The 14,085-nt window shown below is 45.9% G+C and overlaps 1 protein-coding gene across 1 annotated transcript in view; it reads left to right on the top strand.

The window, feature by feature from the left end:
• The first annotated feature begins 5,819 nt into the window (after positions 1 to 5,819).
• The window catches only part of LOC137559970 (UDP-glucuronosyltransferase 3A1-like), a 29,647-nt gene continuing 21,381 nt past the window's right edge, over positions 5,820 to 14,085 (top strand). Inside the window, exon 1 of the mRNA XM_068271844.1 lies at positions 5,820 to 5,853. The gene's annotated coding sequence lies outside the window, so the exon portion shown is untranslated. The remainder of the gene's footprint in view (positions 5,854 to 14,085) is intronic.

Genomic DNA, 14,085 nt, shown 5'->3' with positions numbered 1-14,085 from the left:
AATTTTTTCTAATTTTGCCTCAGGCGGCAAAAAGTCTAGGGCGGCCCTGGACCCAACTGTCCTGTGTCCTGATCACCCCTCCCAGCTGCATGCTAGGCTTCAAATCTCAAATTCAAAATTAAAAAAAACAAATTTGTGTCAAAACGGCAGAAGAACAACAACATCAGAAATCCCATCATGCTTTGCACAGCATCAGGGGGGAAATGCCCAGGTAGATTTCTTTGATGGGGTGGAGCTTAGCTTCTGTGCAGCTAAAAATGAGGCTTAGGTTAAAAAAAAACAAAGTTCTGATGCTGTGAGACTGTTAAAGAAGCACCAAGCCTTTTCAGTGCTGCTGAGTAGATTTTTAGTCTGGAGGTTCACTTTAAAAATGTGGTCTTTTTTTTTCTTTTGCTCTGATGATTAAGGCCAGGGTCACACTTAGCAGACTCTCATGGGTTTCCCCAGAGAACATATTGAAAAACTCATGCAATTCTGCTAAGTGTGACCCTGGCCTAAGCTTTTTAGATCTTTCTCATGGGCTCTTGCTCAGGTTTGCTGTAAGTGACTGATGCTTATTCTGATCAGTTACCTTCAGACAGCTCTCAATAAAGAATCATCTGTTTACAACTAGCTGCTGTGTGTGAACTTTTGCTGCATATTATACATCTAATTAGTTAGCTCCCAACTGTCCCTTTTTCGGAGGGACAGTCCCTTTTTGGGAGGCCTGTCCCTCTGTCCCTTTTTCCCCCTTATTTGTCCCTCTTTCAGGACTTTGTCCCTCTTTCTATGTAAATATATATATTTCTATACTAAAAATGTGTTTGATTGCCTCTAAACTTTATTCCCATCCTTTAAATTGATATATTACTAATTTTACTATGAAGGAAAATGAACCAGGATAGAAAGGACCAGTGTGGTTTGAATTATAAAACAACATATGTTTCTTATGAAATCTTTATGGTATCCGTGACTAGAGGCACGATGAGGGCGTGGCCAGGGGTGTGGCAGGGGCGTGGCTTAAGTGTCCCTCTTCCTCATCTCAAAAAGTTGGGAGGTATGACACACACACACACACACACACACACACACACACACAGAGACACACACACACACACACACACACAGAGACACACACACACACACACACACACACACACACACACACACACACACACACACACACACACACACACACACACAGAGACACACACACACACACACACACACACACAGACACACACACACACACACACACACACACACACACACACACACACACACACACACACCTACACACACACCTACACACACACCTACACACCTATAGTAAATTCTGCTATAGTAAACATTTAGGTATAGTAAACTAAATGTCCACGTCCCGGCGAAGCACCATTATAAGAATATGGGAATAATGTCTGATATAGTAAACTCTGATATAATAGAACGTCTGTTATAGTAAACCTGGTTTTTGGCCTCTGCATTATTCTGTATGCAACTATAGTGGAAATTGGGTGGGTGTTTGCGTCATACGTCAGTCAGTGAACCTTGAGCCGTGATCAGTGGGCGGGCTGGCAGCCACTTGTAGCCTCCTTGCTATATCTGCACACTACTCTGGGCCTGTGGGGATTACCTCAAAATCACCAGCCAATGAAAGCTGCTTCCTGTGTAAGCATGGGTGTGGCTGCAACTCTTCAGCATCATCCAGGCTGCACAGAAATGTGGACAGAGGAGCACAAATATCATCAGCTCCCAAGTGTCCCTCTTTTAGAGGGACAGTCCCTCTTTGGGAGCCCTGTCCCTCTGTTCCTCTTTCCTCCACATTTATCCCTCTTTCAGGACTCTGTCCCTCTTTCTATGTAAATATACATATTTCTCTACTGAAAATGTGTTTGACTCTAAACTTTATTCCCATCCTTTAAATTGATATATTACTAATTTTAAAATGTTAATATGAAGGAAAATGAACCAGGATAGAAAGGACCAGTGTGGTTTGAATTCTAAAACAACATATTTTTCTTATGAAATCTTTATGGTATGCGTGACTAGGGTTGTGACGGGGGCGTGATCAGGGGTGTGGCAGGGGCGTGGCTTAAGTGTCCCTCTTTCTCATCTCAAAAAGTTGGGCGGTATGTATCATTTAAAAACACACGATTGGTTCACACGATGGTCGGGGCCCCGGACCTCTCTCAATGGCCGGGGCCCCAAGGCCAACATGCGATACCTGGAGGAGAGTGCAGGTGGGCCTGGACCTCTCACACCCAGGCTCTGGACATCTCTTACATCCAGAAAACCCACCAACACTGCCTCCATACTGAATGCTAAATCCAACACACACAAGCAATAGAACACAGCAGTACATGCATCCAGCTACATTTAAGTGGTCAGCAGGTGCTCGTCAGCCAATCAGGATGCACTGTCATACACCCTTTACCTGCCATACCACATCTAGCAGCCATTAGCATTCAGGTGCGTGGCTTCAGTTGGACGCCATCGCAAGATTGCGTCGCTAGCAGGACCGCCCCATGCAGGCATCCCTCCCACAGGGGTCCCTCCCTAACCGCTCACCTGTCCGCCATGTCCTAGAGCTGAAAGAAAACGTTTAAAAACACACGATTAGTTCTCACGATGGCCAGGGGCCTCGAACATCTCTCACTGGCCGGGGCCCCAAAATGTAGCTGGATGCATGTACTGCTGTGTTCTATTGCTTGTATGTGTTGAATTTAGCATTCAGTATGGAGGCAGTGTTGGTGGGTTTTCTGGATGTGAGAGGTCCAGAGCCTGGGTGTGAGAGGTCCAGGCCCACCTGCACTCCCCTCCAGGTATCGCATGTTGGCCTTGGGGCCCCGGCCAGTGAGAGAGGTCCGGGGCCCCTGGCCATCGTGCGAACCAATCGTGTGTTTTTAAACGTTTTCTTTCAGCTCTAGGACATGGCGGACAGGTGAGCGGTTAGGGAGGGACCCCTGTGGGAGGGATGCCTGCACGGGGCGGTCCTGCTAGCGACGCAATCTTGCGATGGCGTCCAACTGAAGCCTCCCACCTGAATGCTAATGGCTGCTAGATGTGGTATGGCAGGTAAAGGGTGTATGACAGTGCATCCTGATTGGCTGACGAGCACCTGCTGACCACTTAAATGTAGCTGGATGCATGTACTGCTGTGTTCTATTGCTTGTATGTGTTGAATTCGGTATGTATCATTATCAGTACTACATCTGCATTAACTATTGAGATTTACACTTCTTGTGCAAGCTGTTGTGTAATTATTGCATGCACAATCCTTAGCTTAGACACTGCCTGTGCTCCCTTGCTGAAGCATTGAAAAGGAAAAATGACCCCCAATTATTGACTGAATTAAGATACAGTACTATGGTATCATTTACAATTTGGTATGTGCTTGATCCTAAGACAGAACAACAAAAGTTATTTAGGTGACACCTTTAATGACTAACTGTACAAGATTTTTCTGCAAGCTTTTGAAACTTTAAAGTGGACCTGAACTCTTGCACAGGACAAAAGGAAAACACGGAGAAATGCACCCTGCATGTATTTAGAGAGTTTAGCCTGTCTAATTCCCCCTCATCTGTGAACAAGCACAAGTTGTAATTTGACCCCTCAGCTGTATCAGCTGACTGCTATGGCAGATAAGCTAATTGGTAAACGCAGGGTATTAACAATATGTCTGCTTCCATGAAAGCAGGAAGTAGACACACTGCAGATTTATTGCAGGCTTCGTATCAGCTGTAACAAAGAAATGTTTTTCTTTTAGGCTGGGTGCACACTTGGCAATGCGGTAAAGGCTGCGTTTTACTGCATATGTGTTTGTGCGTTTTTAGTGCATTTTATGTGCATTTTCTGTGCATTTGCGATTTGCGTTTTTCCCCCGCACATGCGGATTTCTTGCGTTTTGAGTGGGTTATTTAGGTCTGGGGACTGAGATGGCCATTCCAGAACGTTGTACTTGTTCCTCTGCATGAATGCCTTAGTGGATTTTAATCAGTGTTTAGGGTCGTTGTCTTGTTGAAAGATCCATCCCCGGCGCAGCTTCAGCTTTGTCACTGATTCCTGGACATTGGTCTCTAGAATCTGCTGATACTAAGCGGAATCCATGCGTCCCTCAACTTTGACAAGATTCCCAGTCCCTGTACTGGCCACACAGCCCCACACATACCTCCCAACTTTTTGAGATGAAAAAGAGGGACACTTAAGCCACGCCCCTGCTACACCCCTGATCACGCCCCCATCACAACCCTAGTCACGCATACCATAAGGATTTCGTAAGAAAAATATGTTGTTTTATAATTCAAACCACACTGGTCCTTTCTATCCTGGTTAATTTTCCTTCATATTAACATTTCAAAATTAGTAATATATCAAAATAAAGGACGGGAATAAAGTTTAGAGTCAATCAAACACTTTTTTTTAGTAAAGAAATATATATATTTACATAGAAAGATGGACAAAGTCCTGAAAGAGGGAAAAATGAGGAGGAAAAAGGGACAGAGGGACAGGGCTCCCAAAGAGGGACTGTCCCTCCAAAAGAGGGACAGTTGAGAGCTATGCCCACAGCATGATGGAACCGCCACCATATTTTAGTGTAGGTAGCAGGCAGGGGAGGACTGGGACCTTTTGGCCTGGAGGGAAAACACAAACTAGAAGGCCATTTTCACGGCAGCACCAGCCCAAATGACATCACACACGTGCCCCACGTGATATATGCCAGTAGTCACGTGGGAAATACAGCAAGGACACTCAAGGGACAGCGTGACAGGTTAAGTATAAATGAACTGGCACCGGGGGCACATAATACATTTTGAGTTACAACAGTCGGGGTTTCTATCTCTTACACAAGTCCTGCAAGCAGCCCTTCTGGAGTCTAGGGACTGTCTGCAAGCAGCCCTTCTGGAGTCTAGGGACTGTCGAATACTTTTGAACCTAGACAATATCTTATGTAGCTGTGCACATGCAGTTAACAATGGTGAGAGACCAGATACATTTTTTTCCCACGGACCCTGCAGGCAAGCCTCTGCTCTGTATCATGCTGTGTATATTTACTAGCTTGCCCGCCCTGCAATTGCTCTGTAATTGGGCGTTTATTTCCCTCATTCAGCCTAGTGTTTCACATTGCCTTATACAAAAACCTGAATTCACAGTGCCAGCCCTGAATCATTAAATGAGAGGCAGCCTGGGGGGAAATCTCCCCCATTCCCCCCTGGCCAGTCCTCCCCTGGTAGCAGGTGTTTTTCTTGGAATGCTGTGGTGTTTTTCCTCCATGCAGAACACCCCTTGTTATGCCCAAATAACTCAATTTTAGTTTAAGCCACTTAAGATACGCTAAAGCACATTTGGACAAGCCAGCTTCATTTTGGAATAAGGTGCTATGGACTGATGAAACTAAATCTTCGAGGCGGCTTCCTGGGACAAGACTCTGGAGGTAAATATAACTTTTCATTACAGCAGCGCTGAGGGATTTTTATTTTTTGTATGAAGGTCCTCTTTGCCCGGTCCCTTGGAGTTTGCTGTAACGGGATTGCACTGTATTGTATGACTGCAGACTTTAGTCTATGGAAAATGGCATTCCCTTACATAGTTTCATGGACTCTGCTCCTGCCTAGAGTGTACTGTAACTTTTGATTGACTTGGACGTTTTCAGTCACTAACATTCTATATGTGCATTGTCAGTCTGCCAGAAGGGGCGTAGCCAGCAGCCTGACCCCTCCCCACTCACTCAATCCTCTCTCTGCAGACACAGAACTTTTACTCTGTGACAACTTGTGGAAATGTCTGCACATAGGAAGCACAATGCTTTCCTTCTGGTCTTTGTTCTGCAGTTTCTCCTTCTTCAGGGAGCCAAAATCCTGACAGTGAGCTTTGTAGGTGAGTGGATTCATTTACATATTTCATGACTATACAATGTTATTTTTAATACATAATTGTCCTTTTCAGCTTCTCTGCATCCTGCACTGCACACATAAACACAGTACATCCCTGTATGTTCCTTGATTTATCACTTGTATTATATGAAGTGTGTACTGACACTGTTATTTATATCTGAAGCGGAAATTTGAAGACAAAAAAAAAAACGATACTTGCCTAAGGAGAGGGGAGGCTGTGGGTCCAGCAATCCCATTTCTCTCCTAATCCCATCATCCCTGCGCTGGCTCCCCCATTAGCAGTCTCTGACCAGTGGGTCAGAGACTGCTCACTTCCACTTCAGAGTGGGCTTCAGAAGCACTTAGGCTTCCGAAGACGGGACGTCCTAAACTGTGCATGCGCGAGCGCCCTCTCTCGTGCACGCGCACGTTCGCAGTTCAGAGCTTCTGAAGACGGGACGTCCCAAACTGTGCACGCGCGAGCGCCCTCTCTCGTGCACGCGCACGTTCGCAGTACAGAGCTTCCGAAGACGTGACGTCCCAAACTGTGCATGCGCGAGCGCCCTCTCTCGTGCACGTTCGCAGTACAGAGCTTCCGATGACGGGACGTCCCAAACTGTGCACGCGCGAGCGCCCTCTCTCGTGCACGCGCACGTTCGCAGTACAGAGCTTCCGAAGACGGGACGTCCCAAACTGTGCATGCGCGAGCGCCCTCTCTCGTGCACGCGCACGTTCGCAGTACAGAGCTTCCGAAGACGGGACGTCCCAAACTGTGCACGCGCGAGCGCCCTCTCTCGTGCACGCGCACGTTCGCAGTACAGAGCTTCCGATGACGTGACGTCCCAAACTGTGCACGCGCGAGCGCCCTCTCTCGTGCACGCGCACGTTCGCAGTACAGAGCCGCCTGTCTTTGGTAGCACTCCCGTTGTGGGAGATTAAAATGGAGGAGCCAGGGGGAAGAGGAACAAGGGGAGGAGGAGAGGAATGGTAAGGCTCAAAAGGACCCAGAGCCTTCCCTCTCCTTAGGTAAGTATCTGTTTTTGTTTAGTTTTTTTTTAATTTTGGCTTCAGATTCTCTTGATCCTACTGTCTGTGTGTTCCCAGAGCTCAGTGATGCATGCGGGTAGTAAGTCTGTGTTCCCGCTAGAGCGGATGCAAAATGGGCACGGTAAGCACTCCGTCCATTTTGCATCCACTCTGCGCCTGCCGTTACCAGGGGCGTAGCTAGGGGGGCGGGGCAGGACATGCGCCCCCAGGCGCTGGATCCCTAAGGAGACCCAGCCGTGAGGTGTCCTTTTTTTGTTTTTTTTCGTAGTGAAGGGGGAGCGGTGGGCACAGCAGCGGGGAAGGTGGGATGACTCCCCCTCCCCCCCCTTCCCTCACCTGGGGCTCCACCTTCCTCGCTCCCCCCTCCAGATATGAGCGGATGGCGGCGGGCGGCAGTAGAACACTTCCTATACCCGGAGCGGAATAGGAGATCATAGTCCCTGAACAAGCATGCAGCATATAAGGTGTTTCAGACATTATTGTCAGATCTGACCAGATTAGCTGCATGCATGTTTCTGGTGTTATTCGGACACTACTGCAGCCAAATAGATCAGCAGGGCAGCCAGGCAACTGTTATTGTTTAACAGGAAATAAATATGGCAACCTCCTTATACTTCTCACTGCAGTTGTCCTTTCAGTGCTGCATAATATGTTGGCACTTTATAAATACAATAAATAAATAAATAAAACAAGGAGAATCTACACAGTAAGGCTTCCTGCACACTGCATGCGATTCTGATTCTGATTTTTAATCGTTACTGCATGCAGGGTCCCTGCACACTGCAAATCCGTTTTGCGATTTCGATTTCGTATTCCGATTTGTAATTCCGATTTTCCCAAAATGCCATCAACAGAAATACGGAGGAAGAAAGCAGCATGCAGTAACGGAATCGGATGTAAAAACTGATTAAAAATCGGAATCGGTATCGCATGAAGTGTGCAGGGAGCCTAAAGGTGGCCACACACACCATACAATTTTTTAAATATCTGTTCAATTTAAGAATTGAAATCAATTTTTCTGACTGATTGTAACAGTTCAAAAATATGACCAATGTACCACACACCTATGTTCAATTTTTCCCCAATTATGCTAAAAATGATTGGAAACTCTTGAGAAAATTGCTAGGGTGTGTATATTAATAAATTGGCAATCTACCATCTATAGAAAGATTGAAGAAAAATATCTGGCATTCTGGATCGATAAAAATTGAAGAAAACAGTAAATCCGATCGGATTTTTGAGTTGAATGAAAAAAAAAGCTTTCGATTTTTTTCGGGAGATCTGATTGTTTTTATCAAATTGCCGTAAAATCGGATGATTTTATTGTATCGTGTGTGGCCACCTTTAGGCAGGTTATGTTGATGTTTTTGCTGAGCAGTGTGTCTGTCTGTCTACAGCTCCGTTTTGCGATTCTGATTTCGATTTTCAATTCCGATTTTCCCTGACTACATTCAACAGAAAAATGGATAAAAAAATGCAGCATGCAGTAAAGATTAAAAATCAGAATCGGATGTAAAAACCGATTACAAATCGGAATCAGAATCGCATGCAGTGTGTAGGGAGCCTGATCTGTATTCGCCGATCAGCCAAAATATTACAACCACCTGTTTGATATTATGTAGGTTCTTCCGAAGCAGCTCTGCCTCTGACCCAGTAAGACATGGATGCTGCAAGAGCAATGAAGGTTCCATCTGATACCTTCTAGGAAAAGTTCATGATAAAGTTATTTTCTGGTTCATTCATGCTTTGTGGGATGAGGCAGTGTGCGTGACAGCAGAGACACGCCCACCAGATAAGGTTACACGCTAGTTAGATGCTCTCTAGGACTCTCACGCAAGTTCACTCATCCTGGCTCGGAATGTCAGACTTTGAGAAAATGTACCTGAGGTAGGTAGATGCTGTTTAAACCGGCCTGAACTCAGAACTTCCACTCTGCTGTTAAAGATAAACAACAGCAATTTACATTCACAAATTTATCACGAGGCAACATTTTTTAGTACTGGCAATGTCTGTGGAATGTTTGTTACTGAGAGTTCTATGCACAGAGGGAGATATTGCTTGCTTGGCAGTTGGAAAAAGCTGTTATTTCCCACAATGCAATGAGGTTCACAGACGGAAAACTATCAGGACCTTGGTCATGACATCACACTGGGTGAGGGATTTCACCACAGTATCAGCCATACAGACCCCCGATGCTCTCTTTGAGAAAAGGTAAAGATTTCTGGAGGGAAAGGGGATATTGGCTACTGGTTGGAATGAAGTTCAATTCTTGGTTAACGTTCCTCTTTACGACATATGGGGAGGGATTCCACTGCTGCTATTACATAGACCGATAGACCCTGAGTCTGTACTGTCTGAGTGCCCACAGCCTGGAGATAGAGACAGGGTGGCACAGACCGACATGGAAGCCCCGGGAGGAGAGACTGTGCAGACGATGTGACCGGGGGGTCTTGGAGGATGAGGCCCTCTTCCTGCTACACTGCAGCAAATACGCACCTGTGAGGACTGTCCACTTCCAGAGACTCTCTGAACATATCCAGGATTTTACCTCCACAGATGAGGAGAGGAAACTCTACATCAGGGGTCTCAAACTCGCGGCCTGCGGGCCATTTGTGGCCCTTGGTACAATATTTTGTGGCCTGCGCCGGCAAAAGCAAAAGGGACACTGAAGCGAACTATTTTTGCCTATTTTACCTTATAGTTCGCTTCAGTGCTCCCAAGTAATCCGCCGCATCCCCGACGCTAAACGAGGGCTGCAGAGCCCCCAAATCCCCCGGGCAAGCATCCACGACTGCGCTGAGGGGCATAGCTCCCAGCTGTAGCTCTGCCCCTCCTGACGTCAATCGCCGCACGGATCGCCGCCTCTCCTCGCCCCTCTCTGTGAAGCAAGAGTGAGAGGGGCGGGCAGAGGCAGTAATCCGCCGCGATTGACGTCAAGAGGGGAAGAGCTGAAGCTGAAAGCTCTGCCCCTTCCAGGAAGTGCCGGCGGATTGCCCCCCGGGGGATTTGGGGGCTCTGCAGCCCTCGTTTTGCGGTGGGGACACGGCAAATTACTTGTAATGGGAGCACTGAAGCGACCTATAAGGTAAAATAGGCAAAATAGTTCGGACACTTCATGTTCAGAAGAAATAATTAAAACCGTTAATAATGACATTTGAGGACTTTTTTTGTGAAATCCCTCATGCGGCCCAGGTTCATCCTGACTTTGCCTCCTGCGGCCCCCAGGTAAATTGAGTTTGGGACCCCTGCTCTACATCCTACTGGGGGAGGAGGAAACTACAGTGCAAATAGCTGCCCGATATGTCACAGCCTGCCACCAACTGAGAAGAACATGATACCACATGGACTGTATTTCCTCAATACCCCCCTATGTACTGTACAGTGGTGTGAAAAACTATTTGCCCCCTTCCTGATTTCTTTTTTTTTTTTTTGCATGTTTGTCACACTTAAATGTTTCTGTTCATCAAAAACTGTTAACTGTTAGTCAAAGATAACAGTGCACAAAATGCAGTTTTAAATGATGGTTTTTTTTATGTAGTGAGAAAAAAACCTCCAAACCTACATGGCCCTGTGTGAAAAAGTAATTGCCCCCCTTGTTAAAAAAATAACTTAACTGTGGTTTATCACACCTGAGTTCAATTTCTGTAGTCACCCCCAGGCCTGATTACTGCCACACCTGTTTCAATCAAGAAATCACTTAAATAGGAGCTATCTGACACAGAGAAGTAGACCAAAAGCACCTCAAAGGCTAGACATCATGCCAAGATCCAAAGAAATTCAGGAACAAATGAGAACAAAAGTATTGTAATTGAGATCTATCAGTCTGGTAAAGGTTATAAAGCCATTTCTAAAGCTTTGGGACTCCAGCGAACCACAGTGAGAGCCATTATCAACAAATGGCAAAAACATGGAACAGTGATGAACCTTCCCAGGAGTGACCGGCCGACCAATATTACCCCAAGAGCGCAGAGAAAACTCATCCGAGAGGCCACAAAAGACCCCAGGACAACATCTAAAGAACTGCAGGCCTCACTTGCCTCAATTAAGGTCAGTGTTCATGACTCCACCATAAGAAAGAGACTGGGCAAAAACGGTCTGCATGGCAGATATCCAAGGCGCAAACCACTTTTAAGCAAAAAGAAAATTAAGGCTCGTCTCAATTTTGCTAAAAAAACATCTCAATGATTGCCAAGACTTTTGGCAAAATACCTTATGGACCGACGAGACAAAAGTTGAACTTTTTGGAAGGTGCGTGTCCCATGACATCTGGCATAGAAGTAACACAGCATTTCAGCAAAAGAACATCATACCAACAGTAAAATATGGTGGTGGTAGTGTGATGGTCTGGGGTTGTTTTGCTGCTTCAGGACCTGGAAGGCTTGCTGTGATAGATGGAACCATGAATTCTACTGTCTACCAAAAAATCCTGAAGGAGAATGTCCGGCCATCTGTTCGTCAACTCAAGCTGAAGCGATCTTGGGTGCTGCAGCAGGACAATGACCCAAAACACACCAGCAAATCCACCTCTGAATGGCTTAAGAAAAACAAAATGAAGACTTTGGAGTGGCCTAGTCAAAGTCCTGACCTGAATCCTATTGAGATGTTGTGGCATGACCTTAAAAAGGCGGTTCATGCTAGAAAACCCTCAAATAAAGCTGAATTACAACAATTCTGCAAAGATGAGTGGGCCAAAATTCCTCCAGAGCGCTGTAAAAGACTCGTTGCAAGTTATCGCAAACGCTTGATTGCAGTTATTGCTGCTAAGGGTGGCCCAACCAGTTATTAGGTTCAGGGGGCAATTTCTTTTTCACACAGGGCCATGTAGGTTTTGAGTTTTTTTTTCTCACTAAATCATAAAAACCATCATTTAAAACGGCATTTTGTGTTCAATTATGTTATCTTTGACTAATAGTTAACGGTTTTTGATGAGCAGAAACATTTAAGTGTGACAAACATGCAAAAGAATAAGAAATCAGGAAGGGGGCAAATAGTTTTTCACACCACTGTATATCCCAGCCCCCCATACTGTCCCTTACATCCTCCACACACCTATCGACTATATACCCCAACCCCCTATACCCTTACCTTATTCCCACAACCCCCTCCTCATGTTAATGCTTTGTTTTGCTTTGGCAATGCTAAATGTATTTGGTCCTGCCAATAAAGCTGTTTTGGATTTGGACTAGGAGGCGGACTATTTTTATCATCTTCTCCTGTCCATTTAAAATTTGATTGGAAACCGGATGAAAAACTGATGCCAATGGAACACACTGATCCTTTTGTAATGGAGAATGACACTGTTTTTACATGATCAGATTTTTTTATTAGGTATAGTGTGAGCCCAGCCGGATCCTCCTATGTAACTTCCCTCTGCCTTCCCCCAACACCTCAGCCTTGATGCACATGAGCGGAGGTGTTACGCTTGGAGGTGTATTCTCCACGGTCAGCACGCGATGCATAAGCTGACGTGAAGGGGGTACACACACCAGCACAAGGAATCAGGATATCCCCAGTTTAGTGGAGGAGAGGACTGACTCCAATAGGAGATTGTGGCGCACAGAGCCGATGCAGATCCGAACAGCCACAAACAATACTTTCGTGAAAACGTCTCAGCGCAAAGTAGCACTGAGCGCATGAACCAGAACTGAGGAGATAAGGACAGGTAGACAGAATGAACGCTTGCTTAACTAGCCACTACTTAGTGACAGCAAGCGTCCACAACAAGACAGACTGGAATGAGGCAGCCAATGCGTTTGCAGCGATGGCATGCCTCACAAAGACAGGACAGGATAGTCAGGAAATAGCAGGATCAAGATAGATGAACGTAACACAGATAAATATACAATAAGTATGTTTTCCTAGCGTATTACAATTACAGCTATCAATGAAACTATTTGTAACGTCTGACTAACATATGTATATATCGGCAATGAACCGATATATGACATAAGCAGGAACACTGACTAGAACTGGAGCAATACAGGGAACAGGACTCAGAAGGATTCGCTATCTCTTCGCAGAGATGAACGCAATCCACAAACGGAAACAGGACAGGATTCAGAAGGATTCGCTATCTCTTCGCAGAGATGAACGCAATCCACAAACAGGACCAGGAACAGGATAACTAGCTCAGCACGGGTGATCACGATACGCGCATCCACCAAAACGTGCTGGAACTGACTAACTGAACACAGGATATAAACAGTTCGTGTACGTATATATCAGCGTCACTGATGTATCAACGTAACACGAATACAAGGAAAATAATAAACGTGCTGGTATGCATATATATGGGCAATGAACCAATATATGATGCAAAACCAGCAAAGTATCTTTAGAACAAGAAACACGGTCTGGGGCTGAGCAACAGCAAGACTAGCTTACACTGAAACTATGATAGCCCAAGGAAACCCTGCAGGAAGCAGATCTTTATACTGAGGTCATCCAATGGAAGCAGACATGCAGATTCCCACACAGGTGAATGATAATCAGTCACAAGCTGACAGCAGGGAAAGGCAGACAAAGCTATGCAGCTTGCATGGAAAGAGATCAGAACTGCCTCAGCAGCACTACTACTGCCAGCAATACCTGCTGCAGCAGCGATCATAACAGTACCCCCCCCCCCCCCTTAAAAGCGGATTCTAGACGCTTTTCAAAACTGAAATTCCCAACAAAACAGTCTGACTGATAATTTATGATGACCGGGACAGCCCGGCAAGACCAAATTCCAGAAACAGGCCCCACAAGACTGGACCCATCAGAACCAGAACCTACAGAACCATGCCCATCAGTACTACAAGCCCCAGTGTGACACCCATCAGAACCATGATTTCCAGAAGAAAGCCCTCCGAAACTCCCTGAGCGATACCCACCGCCTTCCAGGAACCATTCAAAAACGCCAAAGCCTTTGCAATGCCCACCGGGACTGTCTTTACCAACACAAAACCCACTGTTGAACCAGTCCAAGGCACCAGGACAAGTTTTCTCAGAGACCTCCCAGAACACCTTGAAGCTCCAAAGAGATCCCCATAGGTCAGAACGCCCCTTAGGCTCACATGGAGAAGTATCAAGAACCCCTATGGAACCAAGGGCAATTCCCGAGTCAGGGCCACAAGGACAAACATCAAGATCAGGGCTTTCAGGGACCAGAACCATCTCTGGGCATGCAGGCAGACTGGCAACATCAGAA

The sequence above is a fragment of the Hyperolius riggenbachi genome, chromosome 1 (genome assembly GCF_040937935.1).
Source record: "Hyperolius riggenbachi isolate aHypRig1 chromosome 1, aHypRig1.pri, whole genome shotgun sequence".
In the NCBI taxonomy this organism is placed as follows: domain Eukaryota; kingdom Metazoa; phylum Chordata; class Amphibia; order Anura; family Hyperoliidae; genus Hyperolius; species Hyperolius riggenbachi.
The sequence above is the reverse complement of the archived record's forward strand: the minus strand, read 5'-3'. Positions and strand labels throughout refer to the sequence as shown.